The sequence below is a fragment of the Camelus dromedarius genome, unplaced genomic scaffold (assembly GCF_036321535.1).
Source record: "Camelus dromedarius isolate mCamDro1 unplaced genomic scaffold, mCamDro1.pat HAP1_SCAFFOLD_153, whole genome shotgun sequence".
Lineage (NCBI taxonomy): Eukaryota > Metazoa > Chordata > Mammalia > Artiodactyla > Camelidae > Camelus > Camelus dromedarius.
In genome coordinates this window covers 139,484-164,331 of record NW_026989835.1, presented here as the reverse complement: position 1 = coordinate 164,331, position 24,848 = coordinate 139,484, and the positions used below count along the sequence as shown (strand labels likewise).

The 24,848-nt window shown below is 40.3% G+C and overlaps 1 protein-coding gene across 32 annotated transcripts in view; it reads right to left on the bottom strand.

Annotated features, from left to right (window-relative positions):
* Nucleotides 1-24,848, bottom strand: part of LOC135320890 (uncharacterized) — a 143,275-nt gene that overhangs the window by 10,800 nt on the left and 107,627 nt on the right. For 29 of the 32 annotated variants that reach the window (XM_064484033.1, XM_064484065.1, XM_064484058.1 and 26 more), the window contains one exon: nucleotides 23,374-24,184. The gene's annotated coding sequence lies outside the window, so the exon portion shown is untranslated. The remainder of the gene's footprint in view (nucleotides 1-23,373; nucleotides 24,185-24,848) is intronic. The other 3 variants (XM_064484034.1, XM_064484038.1, XM_064484028.1) reach the window with 2 other exon arrangements.

The following is a 24,848-nucleotide window of genomic DNA, read 5'->3' as shown; positions in this document are numbered from 1 at the left end:
TCAGCATCACTAGTCAAATCAAAATCAAAATGAGATCTCATTTTACACCCACTAGGATGGTTATAATCAAAACACTGACAATAACAATTGTCGGTCAGGAGGCAGAGGAATGGGAACCCTCAATATGCAGCCATTGGAAATGGGCAATGGTGCAGCTTCTTTGGAAAAGTCTGGTGTTTCCTCAAAAGTTTAGTGTTATCATATGGCTCAGCAATTCTACTCCTACATATAGGGTCATCCCTCAGTATCCTCGGGGGATTGGTTTCAGGAACCCACCACCCTGGATTCCATAATCCAAGGATGTTCGAGTCCCTTTACAACCAGCCATCTGGATCCATGAAGTGGAAACTACAGATATGGAGGGCCAACTGTACAGCCAACAGAATGAAAACATATTCTCACAAAAATTTGCACATCAATATTCATAGCAGTATCATTCAGAGTAGCCAAAAGTTACAAACAATGTCCATCCATCAATGAATGGGTAAAAAAATTATCAAGAATAGTCCCAAAAACTTTTGGTCATTGAATCTTTGACAAAGGAGGTGAGAACATACAATGGAGTAAAGACAGCCTCTTCAGAAAATGGTGTAGGGAAAACTGGACAGCTGCATGTAAATCAATGAAGTTAGACTACTCCCTCACAGCACACACAAAAATAAATTCAAAATGGCTTAAAGACTTAAACATGTAGACAAGACACTACAAACCTCTTAGAAGAAAACGTAGGGAAAACATCTGACATGCATCTCAGCAATGTTCTCCTAGAGCAGTCTACTCAAGCAATAGAAATACAAGCAAAAATATACAAGTGGCGTCTAATTAAACTTTCAAGCTTTTTCACAGCAAAGGAAACAGTAAGCAAAACAAAAAGACAGCCTATGGAATGGGAGAAAATATTTACATTCAATGAGAATGTCAAGGGTTTAATTCCCAGAATATATAAACAGCTTTTACACTTCATAAGAAAGAAAAATAAACAATTCAATCCAAAAATGGGCAGAAGTGCTAAAGAAACTTTTCTCCAATGAAAACATACAAATGGCCAATAGGCACATGAAAAAATGTTCAATATCATTATCAGAGAAATGCAAATCAAAACTACAATCAAGTATCACCTCACACCAGTCAGAATAGCCATCATTCAGAAGTTCACAAACAATAAATGCTGGAGAGGCTGTGGAGAAAATGGAACCCTCCTACACTGTGCTAGGAATGAAGTTTGGTGGAGCCATTGTGGAAAACTGTATGGAGATTCACCAAAAGACAAAAAATTTACTTCCCCTATGACCCAGCAATCCCACTCCTGGGCATATATCCAGAAGTAACCCTAATTCAAAAAGACACCTTCCCCCAAATATTCACAGCAGCACTATTTACAATAGCCAAGACATGGAAACAACCTAAATGTCCACTGACAGATGACTGGATAAAGAGGTTGCAGTATATTTATACCATAGACTACTACGTAGGCATAAAAAAATAATAAAATAATGCCATTTGCAGTAACATGAATGGACCTGGAGAATGTCATTCTAAGAGAAGTAAGCCAGAAAGAGAAAGAAAAATACCATATGAGATCGCTCATATGTGGAATCTTAAAAAAAAAAAGAAAGAGAAACTTATCTACAGAGCAGAAACAGACACAGAGACATAGAAACCAAACTATGGTTACCAGAGGGGAGACGGTGTGGGAAGGGATAACTTGTGAGTTCAAGGTTTGCAGATACTGATTATGTATAGAATAAACAGCAAGTTTATACTGTATAGTACAGGGAAATATGTTTAATATCTTATAGTAACTTATGTTGAAAAAGAATATGAAAATGAATACATGTATATTCCTATATAACTGAAGTGTTGTGCTGTAAACAAGAAACTGATGCAACATTTTAAACTGACTAGACTTCAATGAAACTATTTTTAAATAGACCAAAAACAAAAAAAAGAAAAAGAAAAAAGATATTATTAAACCAAAAGAATAAATTACTGTTTCAGGCTACAACATGGATGAACCTTAAAAAAGTATGCTGAAGTAAGCCAGACACAAAAGGACAAATACTGCCCTTTTAGGTGAAGTGTATCTAAGTGTTCATTGTACTACTCCTGTAAATTTTCCAGAAGTTTGAAGTCTATTAAATTAAAAATAAAGTGTATTATTCATTAAAAACCTAAAACGATCCCTCACAGGAGGGCTTTAAATAATAAATGAAGAAATGCATGTAAATCTCCTGGAACAACACTTTGCACGTCCACAGACAGTCACTGCTGTCACTGCCACTCAGAGGTTGGTACCAGCGCTGATGAGAGCTGCCTCCACTCGCTGCCCTGCAGACAGTTGTGAGGGCCTGGGGTCTGACAGGCAGGGTGACCTGGAACCTGAGTCAGACACAGCAATGCCCCAGACTCTGTGTTACCCAACTTTCTTATACAAGCTGCTACATGTAACATAAACACGCTAGAGGGATGTATCTTACAACATAGGCAATACAGTCAATGTTTTACAATAACTATAAATGGAGCAACTATTGTACACCTGAAACATATATTGTAAATCAGCTATACCTTTTGAAAAAATTAAAAAATAATGTAAAAATATTATAACTTTAATATCAGTCCAGTTTTTAAGTAACTACTAAACAGCTTAGAATGTATAAAAGCATTTAAGTGTGATGTTTATTTACATATTTATTTACTTTCAGCCTCCTGCTAAAAGAGAATTTAAACAATTTTTTAAACACAGCTTAACAACCATAACAACAAAAAGGCAAAACTGAGAGTGAAGAGAAATTGGAGATTCAATACTTAAATGAAACCAGGGGGAGGTAAAGTCATAAAAATGGATTCCCTGGAGTCAGGGCAAGTGTTAAAGGCCGACTAGAAATTCAGCTGTAAGATTTTTGGCAGCTAAAGCAAAAAGAAAAAGATGAAGGGGCGGGTGGTAAAGCTCAGTGTTAGAGCGTGTGTATAGCATACGCGGGGTCTGGGTTCAAGCCCCAGGGCCTCCACTAACAGATAAATACACCTAATTACCTACCCCCCCAAAAAGAGCCCCAAAGAAAATAAAAAGAGAAATTTGTTTCCTAAAAAACCCTGATATTAAATTTAGATTAAATACTTAAAAAAAAAAAAGAAAAATAGAAACAAATGAGTGACACAAGCGATAATGCCCGTGAGATAAATCTGCGGTGCAGCTGGCAGGTCCCCATGTCCCACGTGGGAAAATCTGAAACATCTTTCACACCACCCAGAGTCATCCTCAGCCTACCCCACCCCTCCCCCTGTTAAATGCAGGAGCACAGCCAGGGCCGGGCCTTTGTTCTCTCTGTGTCATCACAGTGAGACAGGATGGAAGGGGGCAGAGCACAGCCATTCAAGGAAGGCCAAAGCAATTAACATCAAAATGGTGAAGGATTCAACCCCCAATAGGCCTTGAGGCTCAGGATGAAGAGATTTAAGTTCTAGCAGATCTTGAGCTTCATTACACACCCGTTGTAATAGTAACATGGTGAATAACAAGCCCCCAGGCACCATGGCAGTCCCAAGGCTAGACAAAAATGGTCAAAGGGTGGGAAATGGCCAACTCCCTGTGAATTCCAGCCCCTTGCCCTTAGGCTGGTCCTTCTACTTATTAGCATATGAAACCACCAAGCCCATGAATACAAGCAACACAGCACTGCCTAGGGGTCACACCTCTCTCTCCCGTTTCAGAGAAGGCCCACACTCTGTGGAGTGTGTACCTACTTTTAATCTGAGCATCAAACCCCCACACATCGTGGAATATCTCTTGCCTTTCAACAAATCTCTCTGAATAAATCTACCTTTACTCAACAGTGGCTTGCCCTTGAATACTTTCCTGCATGAAGCCAAGTACCCACATCTGGCAGGGCACACCCAAGGGGCTCAACCAAAGCCTGGGACACAGCCCTTCTCATGCCCCACTTATTTTTTCTAGTATCAACAGGACTGGGTTGTGAAGGGAGCTCTAAGGCCCCGGCTAAGGGACAGAAGCAGCCCCAAGGGCTCGAATTGGTGGGCAGCCTCTCCCCCAGCAGGGGCCCTGGGGTCTGCCCGGTTCTCTATGTTTCTTTGTTGTGCTGACTCCCCAGCCACAGAGCGTTCTCCCTAGGCCTGTCCCCACAAAACCCTTCTCTCCAAAATACAAGCACATCATGTCACAGTCCTCTTGTTCAACCAGGAAATGTTCAGCCCACTATTTCCCTCCCCAGTAAAGTACCTAACTGTCCTCCCTCCCATCCCACCACTTCTTTCTTTGTGACAACTCTGCACTCTCCACCCACCATCCTGAACGCAGGTGCCTTGCTGGCTGGGACCGAGATGTTTCAGTCTTACACAGCCTGCGTCCTTTCACTTTCCCCTTTCTACCTTAAAAAGCCTTTCCTGAGTCTCCCACCCATCTGATTCTGAACTTCACAAAGTGCTGAGTTTACGGTCACTATGTGCATACATCCCAGGTTTTGACTAGGTTTCCTTCACAAGATCAACATTAAGGCGCTGCATCAAGAAGTTTAAAGAGGCTATTCTTACATCTGAGCGGAGGAGCCTGCATAAAATTTAAATGGCTTTGAATAGACTGTTAACCAGGGACAGAGAGGTCGCAGGTCCTAGTCAACAGTGTCATGAGGCAAAATGTTCTTCAAAGGCTCAGAGTGGCTTCTGAACACGGAGTCGGCAGGGAGGAGGTGACAGGCAGTGAGTGGAGTGTGTGACAGAGCTTACGCTCCCCCAGCTGGGGAAGAATTGAATTTTTTTCTAGTTTTCCAAACAATTTCTTACTACCTTTTTCTCCTACTGTCACATACCATTTCCTACGAATTAAGAAAATCAATATCAGTCATTTGGGCCACTTGGGAGAAGCTACACGATGCCATTCACAGGGCTGGGGCATGACAGCCACGCCAGTCTAGGTTGAAAGACCAGTGGGGGTATTTTCACGGTAATCACGGGCATGCAGCAAACTCCCCAGCTTCAATGACCTCATCTCAAAGTTGGGGCCAATAAAACTACCAAGCAAAGTGCGTGATGATTATGGCCAACATCTGTTTACTAGGTAAGTGCCCATGACAGCTGCCGCTTAATGGGGAATGAGTATGACTAACGAGGCCCAGTCTACCTGGTCACACGTGCCCTGCCTTCCTGCCTTTGTGCAGCAGCAGAGCTTGTTTAGCTGAGATGAACGCCCCCAGAGCAGCCCCGACGGGTAAGCTCCCAGCGCTGCACGGCGAGGTCTGTTCCTTTCCTTCTCAGAGCTGATCACAGTTTGCAGTCATCTGTTTTTATGTTTATCCATTTTGTAACTGCCTCCACCCCGGAGTTTTGCTCAAGCAGCATAGGGCCAGGTATGTCTTCCTCCCTGCTGGATATTCTGGGCTGGGAGACAGCCGAGCACACATCTGGCTCAGGTGCTGAAAGGAGAGGGCAGAAGGCCCAGGGGCCTATGCTGAACTGAGGCCCCTGCACCCAAAATTATGGTCTGACTTTGGGCAAATTACACAGTCTTCTTTACCCTGAGATTCCTCATCTGTCCATGAAAATAACTGCCCATGGCACACAGATTTACCAAAAGGAAATAACCAAATTCACAACCTATTCAAGGGGCTACCAGTGCATCCTCAACAGACAAATGCTGCCTTTACGACTCTGACACACGCGAAGCGGGACGTCCACACACAGTGAACACTGCTAAGTGCCAGTGTGTTAAGTGCTTCATGTGTGCTATAATACTCTTTACAACTTACAACAATCCCAGGTAGAAACCAATATTATCATGCCCATTTCACAGATTCACCAACAGGTTAGGAGAGGTTACATTCTAGTCCAAGGCCCCATGGTGAGGAAATGGCGATTTAAACCTGAATCTGGGCCCAGGCCTGGGATCCATCTCTCTCCCATCCACCTGACCACTTGCCTATGAAATCCACCTGTCCAATACACAAGTTTGCAGCCGGCCAGCTCTTGAATGCAATGTTTGCCACAGTTTCTCAATGTTCATTAATTACCATATACTGTTCTCAGGAACCACTACAGAAAAGAAAGGTGGGCTTACGTCCCTGCCCACAAAGAAAAGGAATTCTGCCTTCTCCTGTAATGTGCAGAACACCTTCCCTACACCACGAAATCCTTTTGTATGCTTCCTCCATGTTTATGTTTGCACACGGCTTATTAAATTAGAAGGTACCTGAAGTAATTCCATCTCGGTTGCTTTCCAAGTTTGCAGATTATCCATAATCATTCTGTGACCGAAAATACTACAGTGTGAATGAAAATACTGCAACCATGTAAGTAAACAAAGAATGCTGAAACCAAATCATCAGTGGCTGCCAACACACCCCAGTGAAGACAGGCCTGCAGCCCAGCCACTACAGCCACTCACAACGGTGCCCTCTGAGCAGACTCAGAATAAGAAAGGACAGGATACTTGCCCTAGATAGCTAGGTGCTTGTCTAAAGAATGAATTCAGTGAGTCAAAATGTTTGCTTCCTCCCATACATGGAAAAGCACTAAATTCTTGCACTTGAGATACCTGGCTTTCTTTAGATAACAAGCAATCTTTTATTGTTCCAACAACCTTGTCTTTGTTGTAAAGCTCCTATATATCCTAGCTCCTCCTCAACCACTTGGGAACAGTCCCTCCGAGCGATCTGAGAGTCTGTCATCCCGGCTCGAGTCCTCCCGCCAAATAAAACATAACTCTTAACTTTTAGGCTGCACATGTATTTCAGTCAAAAGTTTTGGACACCAGGAAGGGACCCAGAGCAGACTTCTCTCCAGCTGAACTCTCAGAGTTACCGGAGCCTTGGTACCAGCATTGGCACTTTGTGCCCATCTGCCTCCTTGGGGAATCCAGATGAATTTGGGTGAGTCTCTCCTGGTTCTCGGATCTCCCAAATTGGTTGATGATCCTGAGTTTTATTTTGTGGTGTATCCAGGTACCTGGCCCTCCAGTTGAAAGATACTGGGGGGGAATAACCCACCCAGTGGAGACATACTGGGTGGGGCCTGGTTGAAAGATAACAGGAAACACCCACCTTGAGGAGACGTCTGAAGTGGGGCTGGTGGAAACATACCAGGAAAATACTCACCCAGTGAAAACGTCCTGAGTGGGTCCCAGTTGTAAGACACTGGGTTCAGGACTAAGTGGTTAGGTAAGAGGCTGGTCTAATGTTGTCCTCGATTTGGTTACCTCCATTGAATTTTTCGGAATAGAAGTAAAACTCTTATGAGGAACCTTTCAACTCCAAAAATGGGACCCTCCTCCTGGCTGGTAACAGCTTTCTTGGGTGATGGAGAAAATTACAGGAATGGTAGAGGCAAAGACTTCATGCCATAGTGTTGTCCCTGTGGGAAATCTTACCAGCAATTTTATTCTGAGAACCCGACCTTACAATGGGAAATAGAACTTTCAAAAAAAAATTTAAAAAAAAAACACAGAACAGAAAAGAAAAAGAAATGACAGATTGCCAGCCTCCAACTAATACACTAGCCAGGTTTATATACGTACAAAACTCACAACATTCATTAGGAATTAGAAAAAATAACTCACCCTGAAAGTAACTAACCAGGCCTGATAAAATATTTTTTGGAATTCTGAACTTATAAGAACAAAATCCCATTTAGGGGGAACTTGGATTTCTCTTCCTGTGTCCTTCAAATGTAAATGTTTTATCTTTCTCTGGGTGTTTTATGTGTGTGTATGTATGTATATATGTGTTTCTTTTTTTTTAAACGACACCTTGGACTCTGTCATACAAAAGGTACAAGTATTGTGTACATATTGTGGCCACGCAAATAAATTGGGATTCTCAAAAATCCTTTGATTGTACCAATTTTCAGATATTTTGCCATCTTAACCGTTGTTCCATCAGCCTGGACCACAAAGGCTTTTAGCTTTTGGAAAGTAAATTTTGAATTTTATTTAAGCAACACCCCCACTGTCATGTGGAAAAGCCTCTTCATCTTATTGGTTTAAAATCACTTTATATATATATATATAAATTGATGGCCATATGATGGATCCTTTAATTTGGGAAAACTTTTAAATTGGTGAAAGTTGAAAGAGCTCTCATTATAAACAGCCGTTTTATTGGTACCTATTAAAATCAAGTTTAAAGGTAGAAAAATATATCTAATGGTTAACCTAAGAAATTAGTTAAAAAAAAAAAAACTGGTTTGAAAACCTACATTTGTGTTTTTCCTTTCCGATCAATGGTTTTAGGGATGCTAATAAATACTTAGAATAATTAATGTTAATTAGGCTGAATAACTGGAAAAAGGATTGTAAAAATGTCAAAAAAGATAAAGATAAGGGGCTTATCCCAAATGGATAAATATTTTTATATGGTTATTTTGAATGAGATAAATAAAATGGACATTTTTGGATTTAGATACAAGGTTTTGATACTACACTATGTAAAGTAAAAAAAAAAAGGGCCAAAGAGATCACCTACTCCCCCCCAACATTAAAGTTCAAACAAGTCCGCTTTAGCACAGTTTAAAATATATGTATTTATAGAGCTAAAAAAATACATATTTATAGACTGAAATACTTGATCAATGATTGGGACAACAGACCTATTAATCAAATTGAAAATTGAGAAGGGCCTAAGCTCTTTGGCTGAAACTTGGGAATCCCAGGGACTTTTCTATATAATTAGATACAATGCACACACACAAAAAAAAAGCTTCTGACACTCCTTCTAGAAATAGGAATTACTGATTAAACCTAATAAATATAAAAATTAAAGGTACGAGATTTAATAAAATTGAGATAAAGTTTGTAAAATTGGTATATTAAATGGGCTTTATATAAAACATTTGCTTAATTATATTGTGGGATAGATATATTTCAATGGAAAAACGCTTCCCCTTCTTGGTATTATAAGGCTGGGCACATATCTGTCCCTTAGAAAATATTAATTGAACAAACTAAAGGAAACCAATAGAGTTTCGTGAGCCTTCCAATATAACGTAAAATTAAAAACTAATATTCAGTGGCTAATAGACAATAAAGTAAGAGGTTTACCCTGGGTTTAACTTATAACCCAAGGAAAAGAGACCTCACTAAATACCTTATGCAAGCTTTGGAAGACATGCTAAAGTAAATCTTAAAGTTTTAAAACATGGAATTCTTTGTTTACAGCTCTTCTCACTGATACAAAAAAAAGCCAATTAAGGAGATACAATTGGATCTGCGTGACAGAGCAGTTCTCTGGGGAACTGGAAGCGTCTGTCTTTGTCTTGCAGATCAGAAATATAAATACAGCAAACAGTGACCTAGAATGAGCCTAATTAGCTCAACGAGATAATACTTAAGGCCAAGAAATTTTTGGCATTTTAGAACTCATAACTCTGACGTGTCCTTCAGCATTTGTCAAGAAATCTTAAATGTCGGTTTCATAAATAGTAAGCCTTAGTGATTTGAGCAAGCAAATTCAGCTTACTCCAACTATTATTATACCTATCTTATAAGTAAGTTTTAAAGTGAACCTATGAGATCTCTAGCTTTTGTCTGTTTATAAGCCTGCGTACACATTATAGATGTGAGATATTTCTACAGCTGAAAAAAAAAATCAAAGTCAAAGATCTCTGCTTATTGACGTAAAAAAAATAAGAGCTTACAAATTAAGTATTTTTAAAATAAAAACTGACCAAATTGACTTTCAGCGTTACGTGAACTGGAAAATATTCAATATTAAGATTACACTTGGTATTGTTTAGTTTAAGTATGTTCTAATTAATATAGACATCTTTAAAGTCATCAATATTAAGTACAATACCTTTACTGTACCTAGTTTTAATGAAAGTCAAATAAGATCCTGTTATATCTGTTGCAGAATTGTCAAGAAAAAAATAGTAATGTGGTGTAGTAAAATTTTAAGTAAATTAAATGCAAATGAGATGAGAGCTTTGGGTAAATTTTTAAAATATATTTTTAAAATGTATGGTTAAGATACTCTCTAAATGTTTGGTATCTTTAAATTCTAGAGTTGTGCTAAATTGAGTTAAATGATAGGAGTTTATTAAATAGCTATGACACTTTCAGATAAAATAAGATTGTAATATGAATTATTTAACATTTAACTTACCCTTACAGAGAAAGTAAAGGTGTTTAGAAATATTAATAAATGGTTGGTGCTACCCTGAAATAATCTCTATTATTAAGGGTATAATCTCAGTATCCTAGGAAAGTAAGATAAATGTGTAAAGGAAGATATATGAATGTAATTATATTTTGTTAATAAAAAATAGTGACTTTCTTCTGAAGCTGGTTACTTCTGAATGGAAGAGAAAATAAAGGACACACTAATGTGAGTATAGTAAGCTGTGGAACGCTTGTGGAAGAGGAACCCTGAGGAAAGGGTTTTGTACGTTGTCGGAATTGTCTAAGTTTAGAATCAACTTGGGCAAAGTAAATGAATCTTAGAAGTAATCTGGTAGAAGACTAGATTTGGTTTTCTCTCTGTTAAGATGACAAAATTTTCTAAAAATGTTAATCCACTTTCAATAACAAATTGTAAAGCTTCTTATACCACATAACTGACCTGTTCTGCTTTTACCTTTAACGTATTTTCTTGTTAATGAAAAAGAACTACTTTACAGTGATCTATATGTTTAACTGACCAAGTGTTCTGAAAACTTTTAAAAAGCTCCCCAAATATCAATTTCTAATTAAAGTTCTTTTAATCTCCAGTTAAGTTTGGGATGCTACAGAGGGCCCCTGAAACATCCCAAAGAGAGATTTTAAAGTAGTAAGTTTCATTTGGCATGTTAAATAACATGGTATTGTCAAATGAATAATAGATCTTCCTAGGTTATATTGTATGAGAAAATATTATTAATATAGATATTCTAGAAATTATATGGATTCCCTAAAATTCTGGTATATCTGAAATGTTACCAGTCATAATTCTAGTTATAGTGACCAGCTTTCTTTATCGATTATAGTGTAACGTTGTTTAACCATGCTTTTAAATCACTTGTCATTTATATACAGTTAATTGTTTCCTTCTGATGATTTTGCAAATTGCTTTCTCTTCAAGGAGATTTATTGATTTCAAATGAATTTCAAATTATAGCACTGAACTAAACTGGGTAAGTAATTTTAAAGGTCTAATGGATACTCTGAGTAAAAGAATTAGTTACATGGGACTGAGTAAACTGGTGAATATGGTTATAATTTTTGATTTTGTCTGAAATACTACTGGCTTTTAACCTGTTTCCCAGACATAAAGAAACTCTTCTCCTCAAGCTAGTTATGTTTCACAGAAATTTGATAAATTATACTTATGTACGCAGACTTGGAACAGTTATCTTTTCTCTCTATCTGATCCCTTAAGAGACTAAAAACTCTAAGGTCCCCAGTGGCTCTATCAGACAAATGAGGAAGATCATCTCCTAACAGATATAGCAATCTCAAAGTATTTTAAGGATTTTAAAGAGAAAAGAATTTACCTAAATCTGTAAGGCAGAAATCCATGACAAGCCCTTGACGAGGCATTCTGGGCCTAAGAAAACCTTATTAACATTCTACCCTGAGAGTCCTTATTAAAAGTTCCAACACAGCCAATTTAAAAAAAGCCTATATAATCAAATAATCAGACTTAGCTTGTAAATAAATTAATCTTGATTTGACTATATTTGAGAAAACTGAGGGTAACTTTAGAGAGAAAAAAGATTATATTTTAGTGGATATTAATTTCTAGTTTTGTTGATTGAGGTCTATATTTACTTAGACATTTCCCAGATCATTCCTTGCTGTTATGTCACATTGCTGTAAAGTTTAATTGAATTATGAAAAGAACACTCTAGGTTTGTTTCTGAGGCTCAGTAATCTATCCTTGGTAAAGATCCAATGCCCCATGACCAGAAGCCAGGGGAATATACATACTGGTACAGGCATGACTTAAAGAACTGTCTCCAACCTGAATGGAAGGACCTTTTATCAGGTACTTTTAACAAGACCATACACACCAAAGCTGAAGGAAATGGACTTTCAGATTCATTTCCTATCAGAAACAGCCCCTGCAGTGCACTGGCCTATAGAGTACTGCTCACCTTAAAACAATGCCCAAATGGAGAAGAATCTACCAGGTCAGGATGAGAAGAAGTCAACATCTGAAGAAGACTGCAGACCCAAGACACAGAACCAGGCCTGTATGCCAATTACTTTGATAATTTCTCCTACCTTTGATTATGAACTACTCCAGCTGCTAAGTTTATGGTAAATTACCTATGTCTAGTACTTCTGTGTTACCTTGGTGGGTTTCCCTACTCCAAGGCTCTAACTAGATAGCCCTCAGAAACGTTATTCTAAAAAGAAATTATAGTTCTGTTTAGGCCACTATTGATCTTACAAGGTGGGAGACCTCACCTGGCCAATTATTACCTGCTCTGACCCTGACCATAAATATGAAATTTCGCATAAGATCACTCAAACTCAATCAGGAACACAAGGAAAATTTTAACCCAAAAATATAACTTCTTGACTATTAAATTCTTACTCATGACTTTATAAACGTTACTAGCTGAATTACTTATATTCTATCTATATAATAAAATGGTTGTCTGTTACATTTCCCAAGTGTAACTAGGCCTACAAAATTGATGATGGCTAAACATCTTGAAGGAATAGATAAAATTTATAACTCTGTGTAAAATAATTGTAATAGTGTGATTCTAGTTATGGTAATGAGCAACGAAGGGTAAACAATTCCTGGATCATAATAGACTAGTAAGACAGGCGATCCAGAGAACTTTTAGTATCAACAGGGTCTGATAAAAAACTAACACCTTGAATGGCAGCTCAGAAGATACTTCACCTGAACTAGGAATGAGCCATCCTAGCACCCTGGGACAAAATTGGTCATGAAATGTCTCTCAAAATATTGGTCGAATTTAGGACCAAGGGGGAGCACTGTGAATGAAAGTACTACAATGTGAAAGAAAATACTGCAACCATGTCAGTAAACAAAGAATCCTGAAGCCAAGCCATCAGCAGCCGCTGCCACACCCCAGCGAGTACAGGCCTGCAGCCCAGCCTCTCAGCCACTCATATTGGTGCCCTCTGAGCAGACTCAGAATAAGAAAGGACAGGATACTTGCCCTATATAGCTAGGTGCTTGTTAAAGTATGAATTCAGTGAGTCCAAATGTTTGCTTCCTCCCATACATAGAAAACCACTAAATACTTGAACTTGAGATACCTGGCTTTCTTTAGATAACAAGCAATCTTTTATTGTTCCAACTACCTGGTCTTTGTTGTAAAGCTCCTGTATATCCTAGCTCTTCCCATACCTCTTGGGAGCAGTTCCTCAGAGTGATCTGAGAGGCTGTCATCCCGGCTTGAGTCCTCCCGCCAAATGAAACACAACTCTTAATTTTAGGCTGAACTTTTATTTCAATCAAGTCCCAGAATAGACACAACTCATCACTTCTGTAATGGAATACACTGGATCAGTAACCAAAAGCGTGTTCTAGTCCTGAAAAACTACTGGTTCCTCTTTCTTCCTGTCATTATACAGTCCCACCAGAACTCATTACTTTGCTGTCTGCTCATCTGGTAACCAAACTCAGAGAAGAGTCAACTCAGCAGACTGCCCTACTGGGGAGAACAGCCGGCAAAAGCACTGTGGGCTGCCTGCCCTCCCGCACGCTCTGCTGACCCCTAGTGTCCTCCGTGGAGACCAGAGCAACAGAGCTGTTCCCAACAACTGCAATGTCCCACACGTTAAGAAAATCATTTTATTTTATACGATATGTTACGTATATACCCATCTCTGAAAACAGCTTTGCCAGAAGCCCAAATCTTCAACATTAATCAGCAAAGGCAAATCCGGTCCCTAAGTGAATACAAGTTTTAAGACGATGCTAAGGCCTCCAAAGTTCTCTCCACGACCATCAATCAAACTGCATGCAGGTCTGCAGCTGCAGGCGGCAACATGTCTGCTTTTAAAGCAAACCCATCCTGCCCTCGGGTGCTACAATGTCCCTCTACGCCCTCCCATCTCAGGGTAAGAGCAGCCGCTGCAGAACCTCACAGGGCAGCACTGACAGGACTGGACACAGAGGATCAGAGCTAAACTAAGCCTTCTGATGACACTAGCTTGTCACTGTGTCACTTTACAGATGAAGATATATATAGAGAGAACTGGGGTGATCTTGCTCAAAGTTACACAGCTAATAAGTGGCAAAGTCTATAACTCTGCTCCTCCCTCCTGCGTGACGCCCCAGCTGGGATGCCCACAGGGTTCTCTCGTGCCTGCCTGACCAGTCCTTTCCTGTCACTCATAACCCACCACAGGGTCTGAACCTAGCCTGCCTTTTCAGCATCTTTTACCTCCAGTCTCTCAGGAACAAGGCTGCTCGTGCCACTGTATGACTTCCGGCTTCCCAAACCCTCCGTGCTCAGGGTGGTCTTGCCTGTGCATCCAGCACCCTGCTCAGAGGCTCTTCCTCCCCTGCAGGAGGACGTTTCCACTCTCTGTAGGGACACCCCCTCAGGGAAACCCTCTTCTCGCCCTCAGCACAGCAGGTGTCCCAGGCCACATCACGAGCTGCCCCATTAGGACTGTGGGTGCCCAGGTTTGCCAGTCAGACCAGAAGCCTCAGAGCAAGGGATTATGCCCGGGTCTCCCTGCAAACCTACTGCCCGCCTAACAGTCCCCAGCCAACAGGTCACCTGGAAGTCACAGCAAGTGCCCCACCCAATCCAGAAGTCTCTTCATTTACCAGCACCGCTGAAGACTGGTTTCCAACCTTTGGTCAGTTTTGCACAAAAAGGCACCTTCCACTGTGAACCGGGGGGGGGGTTTGCTTATGCAACTCACCCTTACTGGAAACGTCAAGGGAAACCAAAAGGCCTTTTCTCGACAATTTTTTGATGACAACCTCCCACCCACAATACTCAAATGTTCAAGAGAATTGGGTCCACGTGATTTTGTTTTCCTTACGCTGTGGCTCAAAACACTGCAGGTTTCTTTCTCTTTTGAGGGTATTTGTACTAAGTTTATAGGCTTTAATCTGCTTTTGTCTCACTCTTCAGTATCCCTAGCAGTTGCCACTTCTTACTCCCTTCAGCAGCCTCCCTCCCAACATCAAGTCTAGGAAATCAGCTGTGATGAGGGGCCCAGGGGCAGTCACAGAAGATGCAACTAAGGCACAGAGAGGCGACATAATTTGCCCAAGGTGATCAGCTTCAACCCCTAACAGTGTGTGTCACGTCCCTCTGTTTAACTCTTATGCTAAGCAAGTTAACTTTTTGTAGATTATAGTTATAAACAGATGAGGTATCAAAATATACACAAGGACACACATCAAATCTAAGATGTTGATTAACTCCACTATTTTGTTTCTATTTATTTTATTTCTCTTAAAAAAATTAAGAACCTCTGCAGTCAATAATGCAAAATGTTACTGGGTTTTAAATCCAAAATATAGAGGTGTTAAGTGTGTCATTGCTCATCCTTATTTGTATGTTCACAAGACAAAATGATTTGAAAGACTCTCTCCCCTCCCCCTACTCACTACTGGATCTCACCAGAGCTCCCAGTCCACACATCTAACAGCCTTTCATTTACCCACAGCTGAACTCATCAGATTTTCCCCAGAATTCCCTCTGCAGGTTTCCCTCATCACAGCACAGCAGGACTATCATTTACCTCATTAATCCACCCAGAAACCTGGGCCTTACTCCATTCTAACTTCACAGACAGCATTCATCCTTTCTTATTTAACATCGAAACATGTCTTCAATCTGTTCGCTTTAACACACTAACCGTCTCACCGCTCAAGTGGAAGCCAACAACACTGTACTCCTAGACTCACGAGTCTCCCAAGTGGCCCTAAAGCCGCTCTACCCTACTTGAGACAAATGGGATTGTGTCACTCCCGCGCTTTTAGGACTCTTTTCAAACCCACTCTTCTTAGAAGAAACTCCCAGTTCTTCACCTGGTGAAGGTCTTTGCCGTCAAACTGTCAGCTCAGGAAGGGCAGGACACGCCCTCTCCCCTTGGCCCCACCCTCTGGCAGAGCATCAGCATGGGAGGACCTGCTGAGCTACACTAGCCTGTATTCTAAACCTGGTCTTGATTTCTTAGCAAACTGCTTCACTTATCCATACAAATCCAAGGTAGATTAGAAAGATTTTAGATGTTGAGCTAGAATATTGATTTGGGGATTTTGCACTAGCAACCTGCAAGTACATGTTCTAATGATTCTGTCTTCTAAAAACCACACCCAGATTTAAGTAGTACTTGTGGAATGTCTTCGGAGTAAAAGGGACTGTACTTTTACAGACTTTATATTTTATAACATGAACAAACCGGACAGGGTCACAAATGGAACTGCCTCACAAGTGACAGAAGACAGGTGAGAGGCATATAGCAACAAGTCACAAAGATGGTAAGAGAAACGTTGATTCTCCAAACCCCCAAAAAATTTTTGAAAGAACCGAAAACTCTGAATTTTGAAAGTAAAACACTATCATATAAAGAAATAAAATAAATAATCCTCTTCATCAGTGTTTCAAGATCTGACTGCAGAATTTTTAGCAGGCCATACTGAATCCTAGCACAGAAAAATCAGATGGACTAGTGGTGAGTAATTTCCAGGGAAACGGCAGCAATTCCTCCACTTGTAAGAGGACACACACTCAATTGTCGAAGGTGATTTTAAACCACATTCTGGAGAAATTCAGAAGATTCAGGCACCGATTCTAGATGGTGATGACACGGAAGTACGGGTTGGATGCATGCTTCTAACTGAGTCACCGGCATTCTTACACTGCAGGGGGAAACGGAGGCTCTCAGTTATGAGCAGAGATGTTCCTGTCATGTCTCCCAGGCCGTGCCTCGGGGACTCAGTGCCCTGCAGCAGCCTGGCCCCAGGCGAGGACCCGCAGCGTGGCCCACTCAACCAGGAGGGGCACTGTGCTTGAGAAAGCCCATCCCCGATGGGAGAAAGAGGGGCTGGTGGGGTTGTGTGTACCTATAAATGATCATAGAAATACACCTGCATACATTCATTTGATACAATTAATATTAGCAGGCTATTTAACAAAATTTAAATTGTCAGTGTTAATTTTACCATTCCTTTCCTCTTGTCCACTGCACTCTGAGACAGGCTTAGGCTCTCTCACACCTGCAGCTCTGATGCAATAGTTGTGAAGTCATTTTACTTTGCTGCAAGTGTCCTCGCTCCCCGTGTCGCTGTGACTGTCATCTCTTAACAGAGTCAAATATCTTCCTGGATCTCTCCCTGATTTCCCTGCTCCTGCTTCTCAGATCCTGAGATAAAGAACAAGTGAAGACACATGACTAGAAAAGGCACTGTGGACTTGACCAAAGTCCTCAGTGACCCCCTAGGTGAGTGCTGCCCACCCCTTACCTTCGATTCTCAACGTTCTGCCCAGGGTGACATCCAGACAGGAAAGAGTCTTGGGCCCAATTAAAAGCTGTGAGGCTTGGGTGCAGGGAAAGGTGCAGGAGCTGGTTCTGGAGCCGGGCCCCTCCCCACCTCTGCTACTCTCTCTCCCGTGGCCCTGCCCCCAAGCCCCCAGGCTCCCTGATCTTCTGTCCTCTTCTACACTACTCCAAGCCCTTTTCCCCTTCCTTTAGTCCCTGATTATCCCCAGCTGTAGTGATTTTTTCATCACAGCATCTAAAAAAATTTCCTACAGCTGAAAAAGAAGTCTCCAGAGGTCAATACCCACATGGTGGTTCCTGAAGAGAGCCCCTGGTTAGGGGGACCCTCACCAACACTCACAGGGCATCAGACATGTTGCAGGGTCGACCACCCCCAACAAGAGTTTGCTGTGACCCCTATGCCCGCACAGCATCCCTGTTCACAAAACTGTAGTTGGGCCACTTATCCGTTATTAAGAAGCAAAAGTAAAAAAATTGCTCATGTTTCTTACTAAAATTATCTATGAGGTGGAAAAAGAAATTGTAATAGAAAAGAACAAATTTGACTCCATGTTAGATGTGTTCATTTGGCTTTAAACCTGTACCCTGTTTTCTAGGCTAAGACTTGTTATCTCTGCACCTTTTGTAAAAGAAAGTTGCCTTTAGCCTGAAATATCCAGGAGGGCCTATTCTGCGGGCTCTGATCTTTAAGGATGTTAGCTCTTCTACACTTATGTAGAGATGGCAAGTTGCAAAATAAAAATAAACTTTGTTTTTTTTTTTGAGGTTTTACAGGGGCGCCATGATTTGACCCACATGGACACCTGCAAGAACAAAGGATTCCAAGGAAATCAATTCGTACAGCAAGAAGTTTGCAACAACCAACCACACCCCCACCACTTTTTAGTATAAAAGGAGACTGAATTCTGACTTGGGGAAGAGAGTTCTCCTGGATATCAGTATGCCATCTTCTGAGTCTGCCAGCTTTTCAAATAAAGTCACTACTCCTTACTCCAAAAGCTCATCTCCTGATTTATTGGCCTGTCATGCAGCAAGCAGAACGAGTTTGGACTTGGTAAATAAATGACTGCATTAGAGGTAGTATGTCTCCACTGTTTCCTCATTTCCAGTATGTCACAACCAATCAATTTTATATGCTGTTTAAGAACACGACCAAAAAACCTATTATTCGGAATTGATTCCATGGAAATAAAATTATTTCTACTCCTTCAAAACTTTGTTCTTTTCTATTTTATTTTGTTTTGCTTATTGAAAAGAAAATAAAAGTCAAATCATTTTATTTCACGTATTTTTTATAGCTACATATTGTAAATACTACAAAGATATTTAAATTGCAATAAAAATTGTTCATATATTAGTATAAAGATATATACACAATCAAAGCAGAGTAGGAAAGGAGTGGATATTTACTAAAAATCCACTGCACATCCAGTCTTTTACAAGCATATCCTGGAATATAAGCTCTATTATCCAGGGGTCCACCACCCCCATTCTCACTGCCGAGTCCCATAGTAATCAACCTCCAAAGCACCAGCATAGAACCACGCGATCACTATTTTAGGTATAAATGAGGGAATTAGCTCATTCAATTCTAAAACTGAAACCTTAAAATAAATACTGAACTTATTTACAAACAAAGAAAATTGGACACAAAAAAGTACAGTTTCTCCCCCAAGTCACAAAGATAATTACTGGTAAAGGCAATATTTGAACTCATCTGCCTGATTCTAAAAACTAAGGTGGAAATCCCCTTCGACTGTGGAGGTCCAGCAGCACAGCCTATCACCCTATCTTTGTTCAGATCTAGCATTAGACAGCCTGAGACAGCACCCCATTCCTATGGAACTCGAGGGCAAATGATAACAATAAGGATTTTATATTCAGTAGTTTCTTGGTCTCATTTATATAAAGTGTCAGCAGGTCAGCAGAAAACTCTGGGAAATATGAGTGGGTCCAGAGCTTTTTGCTGATAAGAAACAATCTATCAGGACAGAGTGACCTTCCCATGAGAGGCCTCATGGACATAAACTAAAGGCAGCTGAGCAATGAAAACTAGCAAGACCATGGAACTCAAGCAAGAAAGATCCCTGCCATCCCCCACCCAGTTGCCTTTTCACCCACATGGACAAGATGGCAGAAGACCCAGGTTCTTGTCCAAGTTACACCATCATGGATTCTCACCCATAAAAAGTTATGACTCTATGCTGTCTTAAGCCCTTTCCAACTCAAATATGATGACACCAATATCTCAGCAGAATGTCTATGTCTTCACTTTCTCTCTTCTATTAGGATACTATATCTATGGCCAAAAAGCAGAAATCCAATTAAAAACACCATGCACGAAGGCTGGTGAAAGTCTGCGTAAGAGACTTTGTTCTCACGCTCAGTGAATGAAAACTCAGAAAAAGTGTTCCTTCACCCTCTGCAAGTGGGAGGTAGCCTGATTGTTTGTGTGTTTTTGTGCACGCGTGTGTGTGTGTAAATCAAATACAATGCATTCTGGGATGTGTACAGATTTTTTTTATGTTACTGTCATTTCATGAGGATGAGCCAACCTTTAAAGTAACTTGAATCTAGTGTTCTGAGAGAGTCCCAGGATCTTTTGATGGAGGAGGGGAAAGGGGAAAGGAAAGGAGGAAAGAAGTAAATGAAGCAAAGGAGTAAGAATACTACTAGGGAAAGGCAAGACTTTAATTTTGTTCCTACTTGCATCACACACAAATTAGGGACTGGCTTTCCCCCATGTCTCATCAAGCACTGAGTTGCAGAAGAAGAGGCGACAGCCCATTTCTCACTGAGATTGTGACTGTACATGGCATCTTATAGACACAAATTATTTACCCTGATCAAACACTCTAGAAGCAGGCCGTAATTCTCCTGTTTTGAGAGACAAGAAAACAGGAGTTCAAAGAGGATGTATAACTTGAGAAAAGTCAGAGGACCAGTAAACTAAAGAGGATGAATTCAAACTCAGATCTGAATGGAGAGTCTGATCTTCCCACTCCCAGGGCTGGAAAATCCTTAACAGACAGGCTTCCCAGCTCCCTGCATTGTTCCTGGCACCAAGCATTTCCCATGGCGATGGTATCCTGTTCTCACAGACACAGTGCTCTGTGCAGCCAATAACCTCCACTCGACCTTGATCATATATCTGCCTCACTCACCAGGCTTCTCCATACAGGCAGGAAAGCTGGCTTTCAAGTGCGTACAAAGCCACCCCTGTTCTTACCTGGGCTCTTCAGCGGCTTTTCCAGCATAAAGGCAGCCATGAAAGTGCTCACAGTTTGTACATGAGCCACACTACCTCTCTCCATCTGTCTCCCCACCTATACTACTTAGCTATGACCATTTTGAGAATCTTGGAAACAAATTTTTAAAAACAGAAAAGAAACTATTCTGTAACAAGTACTTAATACTTACAATTTTAAATGACAAGTTACAAAGTGAGTATTTACAAATTGAATCTGCCTTCCTAGGTGTCAGTTTTAACAGTTAAAAAATATAATAGCAAAAAATTCTCACTTACAAAATTAACAAAAACTTCAACAATAATCTGGAATAAACTCAAAAACAATGCCCATGTTGTACATGGAGAAACACAGGACTGTACTGAGGGGTAAAGTAAGAAGTGTGAATGCAGAGACATCAACATATTGTATGGAGGAAAGCAGTTTTGTAAAGATGAACATTCTCCTAAGAATAATTCAAAACTTACTAAAAATTCCCATGACAGCTCTTATCTGTATTTTTTTAACTTGAACAAAATATTTTGGAACTCTTCAGGAATAATAAACTCATAATACTAGACAAGAAAATTGGGGATGGAAAAAAGAATAAAAAAAATCGCACTGTCAGATATTAAATAAATTTTTACAATATGTAAGATATAGCACTGGAGTAAGAAAGTAAGACTGACAGAAATAAACCATGAGCTCAAAAAGAGACTCTAGTGTACATAAATATTTTGTACAGTTGGGATTTCAAATCAAAGAGCAAAGTATGAATTCAATAATTGTCTTGGGACAATCAGAGAATCACCTGGAAAAAACAAATTCTATTCCAGTCATAATGACCACAAGAAAAATTACAGATAGTGATGTAAATATTAGAAAGTACTAATAACAGCAAATACAAATCTTTGCTTATAGTAATTCAACTTCTCCTCACTATAAAAAGTAGTATTATCATCTCCATCATAGAGATTAAAAAATCCTACAGAGGAGATATATACCATTATAAGAAAATATTTCTAAGAATACTATCAAGGATAAAACCCAAAAAGAAGACATTTACTGTCTTAAGATTATTTTCGGCCACAACAAAAATAAACCTACTGAACAAAATGAAAGGCAAGAAATGACAAGAAAAAGCTCTGTGATACATGTTAATGAAGACAAGGGGTTAATGTTCATAACATACAAAGAGCTGTCACAAAGCAACAAGAAGCTCCCTCACTTAAATGTGTGCAAAAGACAAAAGGGATCATTCACCTTTTAAAAGTCAGATGGCTAATGAGTGAAAAATGCTCAATACCTCACTGGTCATCAAGTGCAAACTAAAACAATGAAAAAGCAATTTTGCTCATCATATTGGCAAATGTTTTTAAAAAATATTCTAGGTAGTGTCCATCTTTGAGAGAACAAACTGAGCGATCTTTTTGGAGGATGACGTGTCAATGGATATGTAAACTCTGAAAAATGTGTGTACACACAGACTGAACTCCATTTTAGGAATAGTTTCGCTTAGAAAAAAAATCAGTTCAAAAAGATGTACTCATCAGAGCATTTACACAGCACTGTTTACAATGGTGGGAAGAAAAGCTGAAGTGAAATCATATCCAGCGATAGAGAATTGGTTACATAAGTTATTCTACATCTTTTCATTCCCCGCAGGAGAAGGAATTTCTAGAGTCACTTGAAAGGAGCCTGTGATGTATGTAATTGTCACATCCAGGGACTAAATTTCCAGAAGCCTTAACTAAAGGAATACTCATACAAGATCACAGGAATGTTTGTACAAGAAGGACGCCAGTCAAACACCCTTTCTGACAGTGGAAAATGGAGAAAACTTAAGTATCCACCATCAAGACAATGATGCGGTAAATGAAGGCGAGCTGTGGGCACTAAGGGGCAGGCGTTTTGGCGTGGTCCAAGGCCTTGTCCACAGTACTCTCCCACCAAAGGTGTCCTTACACAAGAGACCAAATCTACTGCACATCAGGAGACCCCTCTACTCTATCTGAAAGGACCGGGTGAGTCTGGAGTGGGAGGACGTCTATGATATACACCTCAGTGAATAAACTGAGCTGCACAAAACATATAGTATGGCCTTATTTTTCAATAAAGCATATATACACACACATATACATAGATTTCTCATATACATGTATGTATGTATGTGTATATATATATGACAGGCATAAAGGTCATGAAATATATACACCACATTGTCAGCAGTTTTTACTCTCAGGAAAAAAAGGGGAAGGGATGTAGGGGCCTTTCGGTACCACCACAGTTCTCTTTTCAGTATTTCAGTTAAATATACTTGGAATTTAAAAGGTTATTTAAGTCCGAAGTAAAATGGACGTTGCCTCCACAAGACAGAATGCTATACTGGTCATTAAAAATCATGCCAGGGGAGAGAGAATACTGTAGAAAAAAGTGTAATAAGCCGAATGAAAAATGGAGGTCTCCACAAAGTAAACAGGCACAGAGTGCTCGCTCGTTTTTATGACAGACGTAATACACACTGATGAAAAGAACAGAAAATAGATGTTAAAGTGTTAATTATTATCTCTGAGTAGTGGGACCAGGATAGACCCTTTTGTCCCTTTTTTTAAGACTTATTATATTAAATACACATTATTTTTCATCTGAAAAAAGCATTTTTAGATGTCTAGTACCACACATTGAAAAAAATACACGAGTACTTACAGAAATAACTAGGAGACACGGCAGCAGCGTCACACAGTGTAGAACGGGCGATCCTGAATAACACTGCGCGGTTACATAAGGACCCACAAAGTGAGAGCACCTGCTGTCACAGGGCGTGTCCCCCTTCTATTTGTCAGTTGTGTCTTCAGGGCTGAGGCAGTTCTGAGCACGGCCAGTGTCAGTGCTGGTGTCTGGATGGATGCCACTGGAGGTGAGGGCACCTGCAAGCCGAGAGGAAGAACAGAAATCATCCTCTGCTTTTTCTGTCTTGTTTCTTTGTTACTTTTGAAGAGAGGTGTAAATAAGATAAACTAAATCTTCCCTACTAAAATTTCAGTAATGAAACCGTTTTTAAAGTGTTCACAACTTATATTCTGCCTATAACTGTCTTTTCAACAAAGCATCATATTTTTTAAATGTTAATTAACTCAGTTAATTAACTACCTGTTGAAACCTATTAAAGAACATGAAATGCACTATGTAAAATCACCACGCCTGCAGTGACTGGCACAGCTGTCTTGATAGCAGTGCAGTCAGCCCCCACCATCCCGCGGCCCTGAGCTCCTGATGCTGCTAAGAGAGCACGCTGCCACCTCAGATGGAGAGAAACGGTGAAAGCGTTTTCTGAAATCTACAGCACTGACAAAACATAACTGACAAATCCCAGGCTCCTTTGAGGCTGTCATTTTCTGTTTCTGGCCAACCCCCGTCAATGAGCAGAACCACCCCATTCCCGAGCCATGGGACTCACGTGGGAAGCAGTTTTGGAGAAATTTCCAGGTATAGAATGTAAAAAACTATACATAGATCTCTGAAAAAAGAAAAGATGCAATACTCTGATTTTGGAAGAAACTCAAAATATTCTCCTAAGCCTTAGTAGCTGGAAAGGCTGGGCATCTCCTAAGCCACTTATTTATTTCACAGCCAGTGAGCATCTCCCACAAACCCTGTTTCCCTGTGTCTGCTGGGAGCCTCAGGCACACTGTTGTTGTCGATCTTATAAGTCACAGGGCTGAGGCGTGTGTCTCACGCCTGCATCTCCCACACAGGCTCGCCTCCTAGCCTCACTGTCTGAACTTGGCCCCATTTCCTCACCTGTTTATTTGGTATCTGTTCTTCTGTAAGCTGCCTGAAATGCTTTTTGGAACATGTCAGAAGAATCAGTGGGTAGAGAAATGGACAGATGGACAGGAGAGAGTTGGGGAGACAGAGTGACTCCAAGAAAAGGGGAACAAAGAAAATTTCCTATGCAGAACCCTCTTCTAGTCAGGGAAGAAAACCACCACGGAGAAGTGTGAAGAGGCAGGTGGCTTAGGACTGTTTCCTGGATTCCATGAAAAGTCACACCAAGAGATGAGAGGGTAGAACTATAAATAATAAAAGAAAAAAGCATGCATGCTTGAAAAATATATCTACAATATGTACTTTCTAAAGAATAGATTCAAATCAGCACGGCCCAATAACACAATCCTTGG